Source organism: Sus scrofa, chromosome 7, assembly GCF_000003025.6.
Source record: "Sus scrofa isolate TJ Tabasco breed Duroc chromosome 7, Sscrofa11.1, whole genome shotgun sequence".
Taxonomy (NCBI): Eukaryota; Metazoa; Chordata; class Mammalia; order Artiodactyla; family Suidae; genus Sus; species Sus scrofa.
The window spans coordinates 22,335,033-22,355,197 of NC_010449.5; the positions used below are offsets into that span (position 1 = coordinate 22,335,033).

Sequence of the window (20,165 nt, forward strand, 5' to 3'; positions counted from 1 at the left end):
AAAACTCGTCTACCGACGAGTGGCGGGCCCTCGTTCATCACAGAACGTCCGCACTTGCTGAGAGTAGAGTGCACAGTGAGGGTTGCACGCGGTGGAAGGGCCCAGAGAGGAGCCTAAATGCAGGTGGGAGAGGCGGGCGCTGGGTGGGAAGCTCTCTACCTTCACGGTTCTCCAGGCGTCTCGTCTCTCCACCGGCCCACTTCCTCTCAAACTTTGAAAGAGAATTTAATGATGTAATCATTATCATCATATCTAAGATCAAGGACCCACTTGTGCTGGCTCAAGTCCAGTAACTCAAATTTATTCCAAGCCTCTAAATTACGATAATGAAAAATCCTGGGTAGAAGAGGCACCTTCACTCAAGTGACCCAGCTCTGGAGAGAAGGCCAGGGAACAAACAGCTCCTCCGCGGAGGAGGAACCAGGCACAGACATGACACGAAAGAGGCTGGGAGAGTATGCGGACACTTCTGTGGGTATCTTACCTGTTTCGTGGATCTCCCATTCCTTTAGGAAGCTGAGGGAATTACTGTGGATGTTAACAAGGACTCTCTCCTTGACCAAACTTGTGTCTGGCTCCTCTGAGCCCTCATAAATTGGGCACCATCCTTGGCTTGCCTAGCTCAGTTTTAGGAAAGTATCCTGTTGGTTACAGTTTGGGCAAGAATTCTGTTCAGCCAGTTTATCTAGAATCCACCCCCCACCACACACACACCCCTGAGAGTTAATCAAGTTCCTCTTCCTTCACTCTTGATACTTAATAATTTTCCATTTGGCTATATAAATCCCCAGCTGCCTCTGTTCTATTCTGAATTGAGTTCAATCTTCCCTGTTGCAATAGTCTTAGAGTCTTCCTGCTACAGTGACAACACCGACCCTCAACTGAGTACCACAAGAGAACTCCCCTGAGATAGTAATTTAATAGATCAAGAGTGAGGCCCAGAATTCCTCATTCACAACAAGCACTTGAAGCAGCCCAGAGATCATACTTCAAATGTTGCTCTCAGCTTTAAAAAAAAATTTAAAAATTAAAATTAAAATGGATTAAACAGAAATTGTTATGTTTTTATAAATGCAACAAATATTTTATGACAACAAGAAAAATGAAAATTAAATTGCACTGCAATATGACTTTCATCTACTAAAATAACAGATAAGCCAAAGTTGACAGCATAGCTCATTGGACAAGGTGAGGAAGGAAAAACCTCAGTCATTACTGGCTGGGAGTATAGATGAATAAATTTCCTTTGGAGACCAACTTGGCAGTGTATGTATATACTTCAAATGCATATATCTTAGGACACACTGAACTCCTTTTTAAAAATTTGTGTTGCAATATTACAGATGCACACATTCAAAATTATATACATATGAATACATTTGTACATAAATGTCTCTAAGTAATGTTTTATATAAATGTATAAAGTTATTCATTGCAGCATTGTCTGTAAAAGCAAAAGATGAGGGAAAGCTCCTAAATGTCCAATAGAGGACTGGTTAAATAATATACAGTAAACCATAAGTTGGAATACCATGCATCCTTGGAAAAGAATGAATTGTTATTTTTGCGATGATATGAAAAGTTCTCCAAGATAATATTGACTAGGGAAAAAGGGCAAGGTACAGCTATATACAGTATTTTATAAATAATAACTTTAAATTAAACTATATTTTATTTATTGAAATATTTTAATAAATCTTATAATATAATATTGTATATACATATAAAAATATTCCCCCACAAATTCCAACAAGATGGAGATTTCGGCAGAAACCACACAATATTGACATTCTTCTGTTTTGCTAAAGAAGGAATCTTTGTATCTAACAAAATATTGTGTGGAATGTATTTTCAGTTTTGTCTCTAAGCAGAGACACAGCCTCTTCCTCAAAGCCAAATATCCTTAGTAATAACATGATTGGGTAGGATGAAACACTTTTAAGTCAGTAAGTGGTGAAAATTTCGGTTAAAAACAGGGTGCAAGTATCCTGCTCTAGGGGGTGACTCACATTGCCACGTGATGACAGGCTTCACAACGGAAACGAGGAAAGAACCCACACTCAGTGAGGATTACGACGAGGGTGGGATTCGAACCCACGCGTGCAGAGCACAATGGATTAGCAGTCCATCGCCTTAACCACTCGGCCACCTCGTCTGGTGCCAAGCGCAAGAAAAAATCATGCCCTTTATCCCTGAACTTCCGTTGGGTAGTACTCTAATTGCTTTTTTTCCTGGTTTAATTCATACCCAATTTTCACAATCAGATCTTTTTAGATACATTTCACGGCAACTGTAAAACTGATAAATGATGCTTAGAGTGCTTCGGTTACCTGGCACATTTACAATGAACAGATAAAACCAGTATGCTTCCCTGTTTAAATACCCAGATCCTTGCAGAACAAATGAATGAATGAACATAGCCAGGATTTCAACGCTGATTTGCTGATTCCGTTCCAGTCCAGTGCCCTGTGTTCTCCAAAAGACTAGGGGCCCTCTGCCGCTGCAGTCTACATTCCAGGGCCGAATTCCCTATGTCCTGATTAGAACACCTCCCGGGATTCCTGTTCTCTGGGAGGGACCAGGAAACAACAAAGAAGCTCCGTGATTCTTGCTTTTGCTTCTGAAATATGCCAGAGTCCTAGGAGACGCCTACACTTCTTGTTGCTTTCTCCGAGGCTTGGCATTCATCAGTCTGCGACATACAGCAACGGGTGAAAACGTGCTTGGAAAAAAGGCAGAAAAACCGCACACATCCTGACCTGGCCGTTTTGGTCCTAGAGTATCCTGGAGTGTACCATTGATTTACGGTGGCTACCACGAACACCAAGAAAGGCCGGGTGGGTGCAGGAGCCAGGATGCCTGGGTCCTGGTTGTGGTTCTGTTCCGCTCACCGTGTGACCTTGGGCAGACCACTTGCCCCAGTTCCTTAGCCACTCCCTCCCTCCCACCTCCACAGCTCCAGTGCCTCGCCCCGACCCCCTGGAGGAAGCTGAACTTGACCACTTCAATAAATCCAGCATCGAGAAACCCCTCTCACTCGCTAGGGTTCAACTGCTTTTTCTATATTTTGTGCAGAATTTTGGAGAGAAATTTGAAAAGATTCTCACAGGCCAAAATGCTGTAGCCCTTTCCTTTCTGTGAAGTTTATACTTTAGTTCTTAACTTTGGCAAGACTGATCCTCTCATGTTCCTTTACTGAATTTCATAAACTCTTCTTCAGCACACAACATACCCTGAACTACCTCAGTCCTGCTATAGGTTTTGGCTTATAAAGAGAAGGTCAGACTCAGTTCCTCCACTTCTCTGCTCTTCTGATATTAAATATTCATCCTCACAGTTGTATTTCTATTGCTGCCTGGCTTCAGGATAACCAGTACTCTGTTGATCCAGGTCCATGAGCTGTAGTTCTTGCTCTCAAGGGCCAGCCCACTAAGCAGGGCTTCCAGATCTAGAGCTTTATCACTGATCACCCTGACCTGGGCTCCACATGCTCCTGAATCACTTTAGGTTCCATATCATATTTTTTTATTTGTTTTGAGTGACCCCTGTAGGGAATCCTCCAATTCTTTGAGAGACTACATATGTCACAAAGAATACACTATCTAGCATTACTTGTTGGAAAGTGGGAGTCCATCAGAGCTTCTAGTCAGTCATAACTGGTAAAGGTTTTTTTTTTTAATTCAAATATTTTTAATTTTGTTCTGAAAAGCAACTTTTCACATTGACATTATTTATTGACTTTTTCTTTATTCATGTGCTCAACCTTTTGAAAGAAGTTTTCAGAGAGGAGTTGATCATTGATGTTATCTTCTTACAGGATAAGTAGAGTTTTACTAGGTTGACAGGGAGAGCAGAGCATTTTAGAAGAGAGAAGGTGTATGTGAATGGGTCTGGTGCATCATTTAGGGTGAGTATAATATAGGAAATGACCAAAGATGATTCTGGAAAGCTAGAACTTTAATGCCTGTTCAAAGAATTTGAATTTTTTTCCTGTTGTTAGTAGGGAACCTACGTATTAGTGATGGTTCCTAGGCTGGAGTCGATGATTAATAAATGGTTTCCTTCAGTGGGAAGAAGGATATATGAAAACTATTCTCATAGGAGAAGATTGTGGTTATGTTTCTGTGGCACCTCTTTCTTGTCACTACTATAATCTCTGTCTTTGCACATTCGCAACAGTTCCATTTTTTAAATAGACTTTTAAATCGTAGTAAAATATATATGACAGAATTTATAATTTAACCATTTTAGGTGTATAATTCAGTAGCATTAATGTAAAAACATTCACAACATTATGCAACTACTATCTTTTTCTATAAATGTTTTCTCACCCCAAACAGACACTTTATACCATTAGAGCAATAACTCCTTAGTGCCACATCCCCTCAGTCCCTGGTAACCTCTAATCTATTTTCTAACTCTATGAATTTTTTATTCTAAATATTTCATATAAGTGGAATACAATATTTGTTCTACTGTCTAGGTTATTTCACTTAATATTTTCAAGGTTCATCATGTAGCATGCGTCAGAATTTCATTCCTTTTTATGACTGAAGAGTAGTCCATTGTATGTATATACTACATTTTTTAAATCTATTCAACTGTTGCTGGACACGGGTTGTTTCTACTTTTTGCCTATTATAAACAATGTTGCATTGAATATTGGAATACAAACATCTGTTTGAGTCCTTGTTTTCAATTCTTTTTTGGAGTAAAATTGCTGGCTCATAATTGCTTAGCTCTTTGAGGAACCAACAAACTCTTTTCCATGGGAACTGATCCACTTTACATTCCCATTACTTAAAAGGATGTTAAAAATGAGAACAAAAAGGCAGAAACAAATCACTGAAAACTGATAATCCTATCATGAAAAGTGATGGCTTTCATTTAATAAAAAACAACAAAGATAAATTTCATGGACAGATAATAGATCAGAAAGATATATTTGCACTAACTGAAACTGACAGGAGATTGATGTATACTCTATAAAACATCCCTTTCAAAAGAGCAATTGAAAAACAAAAATAATAAACACTACCAGAAAAAGAGGAAACACAAAAGAAAAAAGGGCCAAGAAAATAAGTTATTCAGAGAAGTGATACCTAAATGGCTTATAGTATTAAGAGATGTTGACCCTCACTAGAAATCAGAGAAGTGATTTTTATACCCATAGAATGATAAAATTATAAATGTATATAACACCAGTATCATTAAAGATGTTGGAATATAGAAACTTATCTGTACTGCTGGCAAAAGAGAGATTATTGCAGCTATCCTGGAATGCAATTTTGTAATACTTAGTACAATTAAATATATGGATTATATATTAGTTTTATATAGCTGATATAACAAATTACTGGAGACTTGGTAGTTTAAAACAATACACACTAATTCTCTTAGCTTTAGAGGTCAGAAATCAGTGTGTTGGCAGGACTGTACTCTCTCCAGAGGCTGTTAAGGGGGAATCTTTCCCCTTTAGTTTTCCAGGTTTTAGATCTTCATTCTTTGCATTCCTGACTTGTGACTGCCTCCTCCATCTTCAAAGTCTCCAGTGTAGCATCTAGCTTAAGTCCACACATTGTCTTCTTCATTTTTGCTTCCCTCTTATAAATACAGGCATGATCACATTTAGGGCCCATCCAGATAATCCAGGATAATTTTCCCATATTAAGACCTATGATTTAATCATATCTTCACTCTATTTTGCCAAATAAGGTAACATTCACAGATTTTAGGATTTAGGACCTATATATCTTTGAGGGCTGTAATTTGGTTTACATATTATGTATATTTTTGAACCCAGTGATATAACTCCTGGGCATATCGCCCAGAGAAATTCTCCCTCAGATATTTAAGGAAGACTTTACAATGATGCTTACTGTAAACAGGCATAACATTTATTTATTTACTTTTATTTATTTACTTTTAAATGGCTGCACCCACAGCATATGGAAGTTCTGGAACCAGGGACATCTAATTTTAAGTCTTCAATCTAGTCATTCTAAATATTATTAATGTGAGTTCTCCCACTGCAAACCAGAATATCTGGGCTTGATGCGATCACTAGTTCTGATTTTCAATCCTTCCTGAACACTATTTTCCATTCTCATAGCATCTTCCTCCTTACTTTCTTCCACCCCCAAATCCATAAAGAACAATTTTACCTAAAGGAGGTTTTGGTAATTTCTACTTTCATAAGTAACAAAAAACCTTTTGTTCTTTCATCACAAAAAATTCCTGGATCCTGATTTTCTCTAAGAGCAGTGAGCCTATTATCTAGACCATGTTTTTCAAGAAAAAAATCTTTAAAGAACATTTTTGTGATATGGCTGATTTCACAGAGGGGTCATTTCTTTCCCTGTGGTTCCCCTTATACTTTCAGAGATGCTTATGACCAATGAATCATATGCAGTCCCAAACACCAGGGGAATTCCTAAACTGAGGAAGCTGGTGCTTATCAAAGGGATAGAAGTAGATACCTCCAGGTCGAGAAATCTCAATTTAATAATACCACACCCAACAACAGAAATAGCCACCAAATAGTAAAAGCACTCTCTGCTCCAGGCCCCAGTGAATACAGGTTGTGAACTGCTGGAGTCCAGCTCCAGCAGGTCCAGGGTTTCCCCAAGGATGGGCGGCGTGGGCGAAAGAATAGACACAGACCCAGCGTTTATGTGGGACTGCTTGTTTATTGATTTCACAGGCTTAGCTTATGTACATTTTTTTATTTCCTGCTATTATGTGTCATACATCCTTTGATATTTTTTAACTTTCCAGTCCATCAACTATGTCCTCATGATTTTGTGAATCATGGGAACATTCACAATGGTCTTTTTTCTTGTACTTTCCACTTGACTTCTCAGTATTTAATGTACTTATAACTATGACCTAATTCTTATGGAACAGAAAAGAGCAAGCTTGTTAACTACAGAAATCTCTTTGTTTAGCTCTATTTTTCATTAGTAAAGTTGAATTACATTATCAAAGGTTTCTAAAGAAGATCTTTTTTAAAATTTTATTTATTTATTTATTTTTGTCTTTTTGCCATTTTCTTGGGCCGCTCCTACGGCATATGGAGGTTCCCAGGCTAGGGGTCCAATCGGAGCTGTAGCTGCCGGCCTACGCCAGAGCCATAGCAATGCGGGATCCAGCCACGTCTGCAACCTACACCACAGCTCACGGCAACACCGGATCCTTAACCCACTGAGCAAGGCTAGGGATTGAACCTGCAACCTCATGGTTCCTAGTCAGATTTGTTAACCACTGAGCCATGACAGGAACTCCAGATGATCTTTTTAGTCTTTGTGGTCAGATCAAAAGGACAGATCACAGTAGAAACAGAGGTCGTGATATCTATACTCTTTGGGGTAGGGCTAATAGACCTGACATATCAGTTCACAACTGGTTGACCTTCTGCCCATATTTCCCTAACTTGTTTCTAGGTGCTAGGTATAAACTGTACCAGCTTTCCCCGTGTCAATGCCCAGTGCCTATTGTATTTATCAACCATTCCCTGTTAGGGAAAACAACTTCACACATAGGGGTTAAATGGCCCATGTCTTGGACTATTGTCAAACCTAAACATATTGTTCTCAAAGTAGCAGTGGTAATCAGAAAGCATTCTATTGGGGACTTTCTTAGAGAGGGGCAGTCCCCAAAGTGGAAAAGGGGATGGAGAAAGGGGGAATTGTAGGGACTTTAGGGATTTGTTGCAGCTTATGAGAAAGCACTAATCCCCGATGTTTATCCTCTCCTGGGCCTTTTTTTGGGATCTTTTATTAAGCTGTTAATTCCCCAGCTCCCAAAGTTTCCATTGGCAGTATGACTAACAGAGAAGAAGAAGCAGGACCGTCACTTTCCCAGACTTGCCATGCAGTCTGGGGTCATCAGCCTCCTTGACCATGTCAGAAGGCAGACCTTCATGAATGGCTCCCAGCAGTGAACCTTTCTTCTTTAAACTTCACAAGAATTGTGAGATATAGGTATTATCATTTTCAGTATATATGTGAAGAAACCGAGATTAGAGAGATTAAATAACGTATCTGACCCAGACAGCTGAGAAGGCTATTTCAAGCCCAAATCTGGCAGATTGCAAGTCTCCATAAAAAGCAAGAACTGCTGTTTCCCTTTTCCCCCCAGGCCAGTGTTCTCTATTGTAAAACCCAAACGGTGTTTGTTCCTGAAAAAAATGTCTATCTAACATTAGGTTTCAATGGACTTTCCCACCCAGAAAGCAGAATTGACCAGCAAGACCCTTGAGGAGGATAAAGAGATCTCTCTAATCTGCTCTTTAGGATTCTTCTGTGTTCTTAAAACCTTTTAAAAGCTAACAGAACACAGAATTTTAAATGAGTTTAAACTGAAGAGGAAGAAATATGTGCTATAGAACACTACTCTGCACAGAGTATGGAGCTTAAATCAGATCCTGTCAATAGGTCTTGATGATGTGTGGGCATCTCCATAGAGAGCTGCAAGTTGGAGGGACAGAGGCAAATGTCCACCATTGCATTTGAGAGTATTTTAGGAGGGGAAATTCTAGGAAAATGACCCAGATATCACTGGGAAAAAAAAAAAAAAGAAAGAGAAAAAAAAAGAGAGCGCTCAACTAAGTGTGGAAACACTATTTAGGGGTTCAGGTCACTTACAATTTTCTGGAGCTCTGAAAATAAAGCTTACAGAAAATAGTTCGTTTCATTGTCCCACATAAAAAGATTTTGTTGATTTTTGATAGCGCCTCTTGCTGTTCTGTATTAGCCACTATACAGTGTATCTTAGTGCAGGAAACAATAATGAATTTATCTGTTATTTCAAGGTAAGTCATGATATCCTTGGTAAACACTGTACCTTGAAGGGAAATCTCTTCTGGAGATGAATCCCAAACAGAAATGGAAAGAGGAACCTCCCAGTGATGGAAATAACCTATCTCTCTACCTACTGTTCTCCTGTTTGGAAACTTCCATAGTGAAGATAACAAACATACAGAAAAATTGCACACATCAAGCTTGGTGATTTTTCTTAAAGTGAACTTGTAGCAACATCAAAGTGAAGAAACAGGTCATTCCCAGCACCCAAAAGCTTCTCCCCTGTCCTCTTCTAACCACCACCCACAAGAGGGAACTAATTTGACTTTTTATACCACACATTAGTTTGGCAGTTTTAAAATTTCATAGAATAGAATCATACATTCTGCTGGTTTCTTTCACTCAACTTGTCTATGTTTGTGATTGTTTTTCTACCCATATTTGTTTTGCTAGGGATATATCAGAGGAGGTGGAAATCAGTTTAAAAAACAAAACAAAACATAACAACTCTCCAACCCAAACTCTCATCCTGATCATCGGCTCCCTCATCCACCTCCATTGGGCAGAAACCAGTGTTGGATGTTTATTTACTGGACATGTGGACAGACTCAATCTAGGATAATGGGGATAAAAGGGTGGTGAGAAAGTAAAAACTACTCAATAAATGATGAGACATGCAAGCAGACATAAGAAGCCAGTTTGAAGGGACTCCCATTGGCCAAATCTGGGCAAAATCATATGTACTTAATAGATTACAAGTCATAGAAAAATAGAAGTCCACACAAATGGTACATTGATAAATGAAGAAAATAATCTGGATAAAGCAGTAATTCTGTTTATTAGCATGCCAAGCACTGACTGTAAATGTGGCAGGAGGGGCTGCAGTTAGGAAATCATTATTTTGCAACTGTCATGATAAAGATTTGTTCAGACAGTGGATGTTAAATCTTGGGGGATTGAGAGTACAGATTCTGCATCAAATCACTGTTCTACAAACGGTATCAAATGACCACCATGATAAAGGTAGTCTTATTCTCAGTTGACAATTAGAGCACATATTATCTGTAGTTTCACTGGGAATCATAACTGATCAACAAGAAAAACATCGTCAAAAACAAAGAAAAAGATATTCTATTTTTAAAGAAGAGGAGAGACATATTATATTATGGCATGTCACGTCACAAAAGAAAAAGCTAAGGATTCAGATTAAAGAGAAAAGACACATATCTAAATGCAATACTGACACTAGACTAGAGCCTGTCATTCTAGGACAGTTGCTCAAATTGGAATGCAGACTGCAGGTTAAATACAGCTATTTAAGAGTAAATGAACATGATGTATTGCAGCTTATCCTCAAATGGGAGAGAGGAAGCAAATGATAAAGCAAATGGGAAAAAATTATTAATGATAGCTAAGTCTGGGTAAAAGGTATATGCTTATTTTGGGTACTGTTTAATTTTTTCAAATTTTTAAGAAGTTAAATTGTTTCGGATGGAGAGAAAGAGAGACTACACTGCATATGCCCGAGAAATCAATTGGCTGTGAATTGGGTCAGGGCCCGGGTCTTCAAAATAGAGGAAACTTCCCCTCCCTCCTTCTCCAAACCGTAAGCGATACTAATATTCTTCACAGCTCCGGGTTCACAAGGGTTTGTTCGCGAAGAAACAGAAGCCAGTCCTGCCTTGCCTGCTCTCATCTTTCATCTAAGCAACACCCCCAATTCCATCCCTTCCATCCTCGACCAGCCCTGCAAAGCAGCGGACCGCCAGATTTTTTCAGGAGGTTTAGTTGCTCATTTTATTGGACTATTTGGGGCGCCTACGTGATGTCTGTCTCCCATGCTCATGTTTCCAATTTGTCGTGTGATCCATGAAGGACATCATGAGCTCGCAGGGACTTTCTCTGCCATCACCGCGAAACATTCAGTAGATGTGTTTGGCTTCTGGAAATGGAGATTATTTGAGGTCTTTGTTCCAAGGGAGGTGGTGCTGGATGGGGAACTGGAGCGCCACAGGCAAGAGCCCCTTGACTCCACTCTGCCCTTCTCAGAGGGTGCCCTACCTGAAGCCGTCCACGTGGGAAGAGCAGGAATGGAGGCTGGAGAGGACGAAAAACAGATTGTCTCTTTTCATCCTCCTTCCTTCGGAATCTCATTCTGTTTCTTTCTTTTGAGGCCGCTGTGCAGTCTGTTTCGCAAATGGGGGGGTTTTACATTCATGTTTCCTCTGCAATTTGCCAAATCTTTGAGAATCAAAGAAATAATGGTTATAAATCACGAAAGGAATGCAAGGAAGACGGCCCCAGTTGGGGTGTAGCTCAGTGGTAGAGCGCGTGCTTAGCAATGTACGAGGTCCCGGGTTCAATCCCCGGCACCTAATTCAGAGTTATATGTGTAAGCTTCTGGTCACATTTTTGTCAGCCGATCAACATATAACCTGGTTTTAAGTGTGTTTCTGCTTAAAGACACTTTTTAAAAAGTATATATTTTGTTCATTCATTAATGTGAATTCACGGCCAATAGTACTATAACTCATGACTGAAAAATCCTATTTAACTCATGTATTTTCTCTGAAACACACATCATATTTTTGCACCAAGGAAATTAGCACTTGAGCATTGCACTTGGGGACCATTTTAAACAGAGAAATCACCAAAAGCTCCCACCCAACTCAAAATATGAGATACGTGACACTAAGTATGCCATGAAAAGGACAGTTGTTTACAGTATGAGAGCTGAAACAAGAGGGCAGAGTTTCATTTTGTTCAACCTCAGCGGGGAACACATCCATCACATGACTTTTTTTTTTTTTTTTTTTACCATCTGCTCACATTAATGTCCCACACATACTGGGGAAGTGCTGCAAGAATTGATTTGGGGGTTACAAAGAGATGACATCACAAATATTAAATCCACAAATAATGAGGATCGACTCTATTATAATCTTCTCTGCTGTTGTGATCTTCGGTGTTTTCTTGCCAGTTGACATTGTTTAATGCATTTTCAGAAATCAGAAATTACGAATCAAATGCTCTTTTTTTCCCATTTGTTCATCCATTCATGCATTTTTTCTCATTCTTTCACTAACCATTTATGAAACAATTACAGTGTACTTGGGCAACAAAGATGAATAGGATATACTACTTGCCCTGGATATTACTTATTTGTAGCTTGTAGTCTAGTAAAGAAGAAAGCTAAATGCAGGAATCTTTGATAGAAACCATGAAAGACCATGATCTGTCTTAGTAGAATCTTGCTGGATAGAATACTATCTCCTTTGTGAAAAATAAATTGCTAATCTTCAAGAAGCTTTGGGAAGTAGGGCTTAGAATAGTATTTCAAGTTAGGTTCATGAAATGCTATTGTTAAAGACTTCTCCTTGGATGCAAGTTTCCCAAGATGCAAGGAAGGGAACCAGGGAATTAATAACCAAATACACTTCCTGGGCTTTGGTTTGTGAAATAGACTGGTGGCATGGGGGGATCCATGAGAACGTGTGCTTTCTTTTCCAAATGGAATTGGTCTGTTAGAAAGAAAGTGGGTCTGAAGTAAGGGTCTGACTCAGAAAGACAATGGCACGACTGAACACATTGCTGAGGATGAGAAGTCAATAGATCAGCCTGATTTCCGTGGAGAATTCTCAGAAGGGAACAGTGGGAGACAAGCTGTCAGGCAGGCATTTGAACATGTAGGATATTGAAATGTCCTTAACCATTTGGATGTTACTTTGTAATAACATGCCAGCTTCCTTCTCCTTAAAGCAGACCTACTATTGGCAGGGCTTTGAAAATCCATATAAAACCCTGGTAGTAAGGGCTGCCTCAATTGAAATAGTTTTCTGGGATGGTGAGAGGGTCTGAAAGCTGGAGGGTGGGAGAGAGGGCTGAGAGTAGTCTTCTGGGAGGTTCACTATGGGGGTAATGGTTTAGGGTTGCTGCTGAGAACTTAGGAGAATTTTGTGATGAGTTCCGGGGAAGAGACTGGGAATTGGGGATGGGATGCTTGGTGGAGAGCATTAGCCCCCGTGGGGATGGAAGGGTGAGTTCCCATATGACTCTTGGTTTCTGCTCCACTTTTGGTCAAGCCAATAATTGAGGAAGCTCCTCTGGAAAAAGACAAGTATCTCAGGGGGCTGATATTGCTTTTTCATTTAAGGCTGCTCTCCAGTCAATCTGTAATTGGTACTCAGGGGCCTCTCCCTTCTTGGCAATTGTCATCCCTTCTTTGTGAAAGGGAAGGACCTACAGTGAGAAGCCAGAAGAATCTAGGAGCTAGAAAAGGAGATAGAGACTGGGGAGATGAGGGAACAAATGTGACATTTCTATTCAATGTCATACATTATCCCACGATGAGTCAAGGATGGGGGAGTTGAAGGTGGGAAACTTCAATATTCTGACGTCTTCAGCAAATCTTAGTACATAGCCTGCTCTTCACAGTTTTTTTTTCTCTTTAGAAGTGCTATTTCAGGTGAGTTTCCTATTTTTGTATAATTGTTCACAGCTTAGTTCACAGATCTTATTAAAAAAGCTAAAGAATTGGTCTTTAGGGCGTTTCCTCCTCTCATCAGTTTAACTACATTTCATCTAGCCCAGACAGTAAAAAATGCTCTTTTTTCGAAGGAATTCAAAGAAATCTCACTTAAAAAAGGACAAAAAAAAAATCTCATAGTCTTTCTCTGGAATCCTAGTGTTGTAACATCTTCCATTGAGCCTTTAAGAAGTGGATTTTGAATCCTTCTTGCTGCATCCCAGCTTATTTCATTTCTTTCCTCTCTCCTGGAGATGAACAGTAGATATTCATGAGAATAGTTTTAGTTGGAGTATGTTATGGAGTAGGACACCCTCATAACCATTGTTTTCGTTTTTGTTTTTTACATGGTGGGAATTTATCTTCTTACTTCGTTGCAGGATAACAAAACTTGTGGATACACTTAAACTCATGCTGTTCTCTTTAAAAATTTCATTAGTGTATCTTTCTGCTTTATATAAGAGTAAATGCCCAAGAGCATTGAAGAGAGGTGATTAAAATGTCAAACTAAATTACAGTTTATTTACTGTTTCTGTTTGTAAAAAGAACCTGTTTAGCAGACACTGCAAAGTATATGAGAGTAATTTTTCTCTCGTTTTTCAAAGGTAAATAAAAGTGGATAATTTGGTATATACTTCTTCAAATATTTTTTCTTGGAATTCTTTTGCAGAAATGGTGATAACATTGAGGGCTCACACTATGACTTTTACCTTTTGTAAAGTTGAGCCTGTAATTGGTTGCTTTTCAGAAAATAGATATTTTGCACTATTTTCATTTCCCTACCAGTCCGTACAGTCAGTACAGTGATTTTCATTTTGATTTCAGACTCATCCTGCGTTCCTTGGAGTCTTCCTTCTTCATGATTGTCCTTTGTAAGGGAGTGATGGCCACTTAACCCCTGATCGTGGCTGTTTGCCATATCATATCGGGTCACATCCTTATATCTTCCATATTGAGACAATAATTCATACTCACATTACCACACGCTATGCCGATGTAATATTCTTTAATATACCTCCATTTCTCCCTAACTTCTACACTCACCTACTTGCATATTATTCTTTCCTCGAGGAAAAAAATCTGTATTGGGTGCATGTATATAAGCGTCTGGTGCGCACATCGACCAGCGACAAGAGGCATCTTGAGCAATTTTAGTTCACCATTGAGCTATGTGATTAGGGCTTCACTTTTGCTGAAGAGTAGTATGTACATGTAGGCTAGGCATAAGTCTCCCTTGTCTTATGTGTGACATTCTATATATGACTCACAACACAAGTGCGTCGAGTAGATACTCAAACATGCCTAAAAAGTAATAAAATAAGAGAGAGAGGAGAGGAGGGAGTCGCAGATGTGCTTGGTGTGGAAAGCGACAGAATGCAATTGTTTATGGTACTTTGACGAAGACTTATTATCGAGCTTAGTAGCATGAAGACTTTTGACCAAATAGGTACTCGCAGACAAACACAGGTCCTTATACGCTCCAGCGAAAGGGACTAGCGCGTCAACAACTTGATTATTCCGATTCTCACTCATCTTCTACAAAAGTTCGTACGCGTAGCACGCCATTCTGGTGATACCACACGAGCACACACACACGAGAGCACACAGCAAAAAGCATCACCTAAACCAACAACTGACCCATTTATATTTTGTTCTGAACTATTTCATCTCTCTTGATAATCCGGAACAATCATAAAATATGTATTGTAGGTATTCATTTGTGAGCTTTCGCTCTTTCGAGTTCATCCAATTTAGTGAATGATAGTTATTTCTTGTATATCTCTCTTACTTGGGCTATATGTTGAGAGATTGAGGGAGGAGCAATTGCTCTTCATGTGAGAAGTGACAGACCAGCCAAGTTGCGATGGGACCCCGCGAGTGAACTATGTGGTAAACGACTTCGCCAGACATCCTGGAAGCCACCGATTGTGTCATTGAGTAACAGAGGTGACGAGAATTCAAATGCATCCTCTTGAGAGTAGGTTCATCGCAGAAAGCACCACTTATCTTAATCGCAATTGAGCTTTTTATATAACACAACAGACGCACCATGTCGCTCTGTTATAAGCATAATATAGAAGACGAACAATTAGAGAAACAGAGTACTGAGAGAAAGCAGAATACCAGTATATAGTTTAACAGCTTTACCAGATCAACCTGGTATAGGTGTGCAGTACACATCTTTACTTACATAGTTGTGTTCTCACGGGAAGTTAGAATTGGCTATTGTACCTCCTGCAACATAAAACTTTTTAATACCTGTCCCTAGTCAGATCTTCATTTTTGTATTGTATTTATCTCATATATACTTCTTTTTTAAAGTACTATTAACTCGCTCCTGTCATTTGTCCTTTTTTTTTACTAGTGTTGCTTTTCTGTACGAGAAATATTTGGTGTAAGTGTATAAGTACCAGCTTTAGATGGGTTGAATGGTTAGCTATGTGCTTAGTGACACTAACAGAGAGATTCTCCTATATCTTCATCAGCTTACATTCTATTATTCAAGGGCTGCCGTCGCGCGGAAGCATAGATGCCCTGGTCGTAGGTGATCACTCAGCACGCCGAGGAGCGCTACTGGCGAAATTCGGAGGCCTAGCGAAGCTGCTTGCAAAGCCTACCACACCTGAGCAAGGCCAAGGGCACTCAGCATACATGACAACGCTGGCATATACTTGGTGATCCTAGTTGGATTCTGCTTCGCTGACATTGGGCGACCACAAACCAGGGACATCTCCCGCAGGGTCCAGGTCACACCACTACGTGTGACTCGGATCACCTGTTGAGTCATCGCACACATGGGCATACATACTTATTCTAATCCACCACTGACGCCTGTTCCTGCTCTGGAGGATTATTCTACGGCACACCGGAACCTCCCTTTCCTCCAACAACCCTACCATCTATGGGTTTTTGAGAGATCATGTGTGCACCACACTCATGCATGCTTACATCAATACGATTAATCGCTCATCACGTCATATAAGACTACTATCTATACATAATAGTACACATTTGTACTAATAAACCCACATTTTGTGGTTGGAATTGTACTTAAGACTGGACAACATTCATTTGGTCACTCTGTTGTATATGAAGATCGCTTTGTTGGAATGCACACGTGGAGACAGGGCGGTCGAGAGACGCGCGAAAGTTAGTGCTAACGCTCTTGATACGGTCAGGTTGTTTTGAAACTAGTAAGACTACATATCCATAAAAACGTAGGCTTCTGTTAGAGATGAAACTAGAGCGCACAGAGTGAACTGTAGAGAGACCATATAAAGGATATCTCTTTTCTCTTCTTATATGTCTTCTCATATCTAAGTCTTTTTGTCTAGGGTTGCGCTAGACATTGACCCTAATGGCCATAATTGGATGTGTTTGGATTTTTGCAGATCCAAAGTGGTGTTTGACTTAACAGGTGAGGATTGCGCGTCGATCAGAGAGATGCAGGCATCACACTAGTCGTGACATCAACTCAGCCAGCAGGCACCCACGCCCTTCAACAAGCTAAGTTGAATCAAGCAAGCACAAGTTTTATCTCAAGATGTCCTACATCCTGAATTGTAGGGAGTATGTAGGATGAGGACGTACATTCGAGTGGGACATATAAGGAGGCGTACTTAGAGATTACACTGCTCAAGCTATGAGTATCCACGCAGGAATATATTATGTCCGAAACGCGACCACCAATTACACATCCATCGAGTGATCTGGCTTATTGGTAGTCAGAGGAAGGTAACTGAGTTTGGAGGAATCTGTAATCGTGTTGATCCGCTACGATCGCATGACATGTCTCAATGGAGAGCTTGATGATGCGCACCACTATGACATTATAGGTACACTAACCGACTCTTATATATGGCTCGCGATGATTTACCAAATTGGAAAGGTGAGTTTATGTAACAATAATAATATTAGACTGAATTGGGCTTAGGTCTCTGAAGACTCAACGAGTTCCGCCTTGGAAACATTAGTAAACAGATATATATTGTACTAACAATACCTCTCTAGAAGTCTTGAAGAATTTTTATACTAACGACAAGTGGAGACGGAAGGATAGGGGACAGTTGCAATTGATAGGACTTGTAACAGAAGGAGCGAGTAAGTGAGATCCACACGCGCTTTCACTAAAATAGAGACAGTATCACGGGACTTTCGCTAGTTGAAACGATATCCTTTGTTTTGAGAGACTCATTTTCATCACCTCTTACCATTTTAGCTCTACTTATTCTCAGGCTTGGTGAAAATACCAACAGAGATACATGCATCGAGAAATGTGTCGTCACGCTCCACTCATTCACAATCACTATACCGAACAAAAACGTAGAGCTTGATGGCGAAAGAAAGAAAGGAGGAAGCTGTTAGCTCTCAGTACACGCAGTAAGCGGATATCTAATTTACTGGGAGAAAATGCTCTCGCTCCACGACTTCTTGGTTCTAAGCAAGGTTTTGCCGTGTAATAGGATTTGTGTAGCATTTATTACCTGACATAGCCGACTTACACTCTCTCTTTTAACTGCTGGCATTAAGGGGTAATTCGAGTTATCCACATCGTGTGCAGGCCTCTGTTTGTGGCTTCACCTCCTTGGTAGCTAACCACTTCCACACGATGTAGAGGGAACACTAACTAAATTTAACTGTTCTATTACTATTGGATGGAGTTGGCTCTATGTGTCCAGTCTACAGGAAGGCTGCAAGAGCGCCGCGCATGTAGTATACTTCCTCGACTAATGTCTCGAAGTCCTTATCATGCCTTACGCATGATCGCTCTCTATACGAGTCCAAGTGGTGCATACATACTGCTGGAGGGTCCTTCGTGGCTCAGAGGATGGCCGCCATCGTCTTGTGGCTGCTTGCTTGACTCGAGTCATTTTGTTGAGAGTGTTTTGCTCTATTTCTCTATGTCTCTAGCACGTCTTAATGTTGCATAGTGCTGGCTCTCTACTCTAGGAGTCATAGGGGATGCCTACCCTCTTCCTCCCATTTAGTATATGGGCGCCTAGTTGCAGTGACTTGCTCGCTTACACGCACCAGTCACCGCTACTCTGCTCTCGCTCAGTATGCGCGCACCGATGTGGGGTGCCCTTGTATTTTGAAGAGATAGCCCTGGGAGGATTTAGAGATCTGAGCTGGATGAGCAGCGTCTCGCGCTCTCCACTGGCTTCATGGTAGAAAATGGGAAAAATTGGTTGTGGCCCTGATGGACCCCCTGTTCATGGCTGGTTATGGTGTTTTGTTGGCTTGTTTTTAACCCCTTCCTGCTAATCATCAATCAAGGTGAGAGGAACCCACATATGAGTTTTAAACTGCATGAGCGGGCATGTGCTTTGCATGAGCTGGCTCTCGGTTTTCGATCCGCGGGAGCATAGCCCGTATGACAACATTTCATCTTCTCTCTCGCTATACTTCTGTGAGTAGCGCTGCCCCCTCCAATGTTCCATATCTGGACTCTTGACTCCTGACATATTTATTGGCGCTCAGTAGCATTGCGGTGAGCACGTTCTTACGCCGCCTGAGCACGTCGTACCACAAGTGCACTCCAGTGGGCTGCCTCGCCTATGAACGGTCTCGGCGTGCAATGCGATCTCTTCTGCTCACTCGTACGCATGCGGATGACACGACACATGAGAGCTACAAGCTTCACTGAGACTATGTTCCACGTGTCCCACAAAGCTTTCTACATTTCGCAGCATCATATCGTTCTCGCGCTCATAGTGGGAACGGATTTTCAGGATTATCGAGGATATGTTGTCACCCCTTTATTTCATTCGTTTGATCCACATCCCTCAACTCTCTATACATAGCCCAAGTCTAGTGATAGCGGACATGCCCTCTTATAACAACAGGGTGTCACGCCCACGCCTCTCTCAATCCTTCAAATCGCTGGATTTACTCACTCTGCAGGCAATAGTTGTCATAGTCTTCAAATCGAAGGCAACCAACATGAGAGCACCAGAGCTCTTATACGGCAGAACTCGAGAGAAATAACGAATTGGGAAGGAATGTCGCAAGGTATCCGTCATAATAGCAGTTTTGTCTTGATCTCTGAGGATCTTAGGATGTTGTATATGCTTCTCTCATTAATGGTCAGGATTTTTTCTCTCATATGAATCCTAAATCGATTCCATTTAAGCCCCAGCTAGATTACTTTATTGGGCGTCAGTTTACAACTTTGCAGCCTGCCCTCTCACACCTGCAGGGACAGAAAGTACTGACCCAAGTTGAGTTAGTCCAGAAAAATAGTATCTAGAAATCGCCGTGCTTACTGTTGTCTCTCCAGGCAGTCCCAATAGAACCTTAGTTGGGCAAGCAAGGCCCGCTGCTTAGAACGCTAAGTCTTATTTTCCCTGAGAAACCAAGACAAGATGCAACTGGGTGGCAGCTCAGCTTAACCTGGACGCAGCTTCCTTACCGCATAAAATGAGGGAGTTTGTGTTAAGCCCTCTGAGGTTCCTTCCACCTCAGACGTTCCTTGTTTTTTCAACTCCTAAAAAAGCATGGTGAGGCCCGACAACTGAAAACTGCTGAAGAAATTCCGCCCAAAAAAAGTGTCTTAGCTTTTCAACCTATTTATATCACATAAACAAAACAAAATGATTTCTAAACTTCTTTTGTTTGGGGCCCTCATAAAATGTGTCTGGCTTACCCCTCTTTGAATGATAAGAGAAATATTCTGGACAACAGGGGATGGGGTTTGTGGTGGCAAATGGAGGACAGGAAGTTGGCCCCTGGATGGGGAGATGGGGGACTAATAGCTTTATTCTTAGTCTCCCTGTTGCTCCTGCCACCACTTCTTTCTTTCTCTCTCTCTCTCTCTCTCTTTTGGCAATTTACTTGCA

At 40.7% G+C, this 20,165-nt stretch overlaps 2 non-coding genes across 2 annotated transcripts; one reads left to right on the forward strand and one right to left on the reverse strand.

The window, feature by feature from the left end:
• TRNAS-GCU lies at positions 2,074-2,155 on the reverse strand. Its single transcript has one exon. It is a non-coding gene; the product is annotated as a tRNA-Ser (tRNA).
• TRNAA-AGC lies at positions 11,107-11,179 on the forward strand. Its single transcript has one exon. It is a non-coding gene; the product is annotated as a tRNA-Ala (tRNA).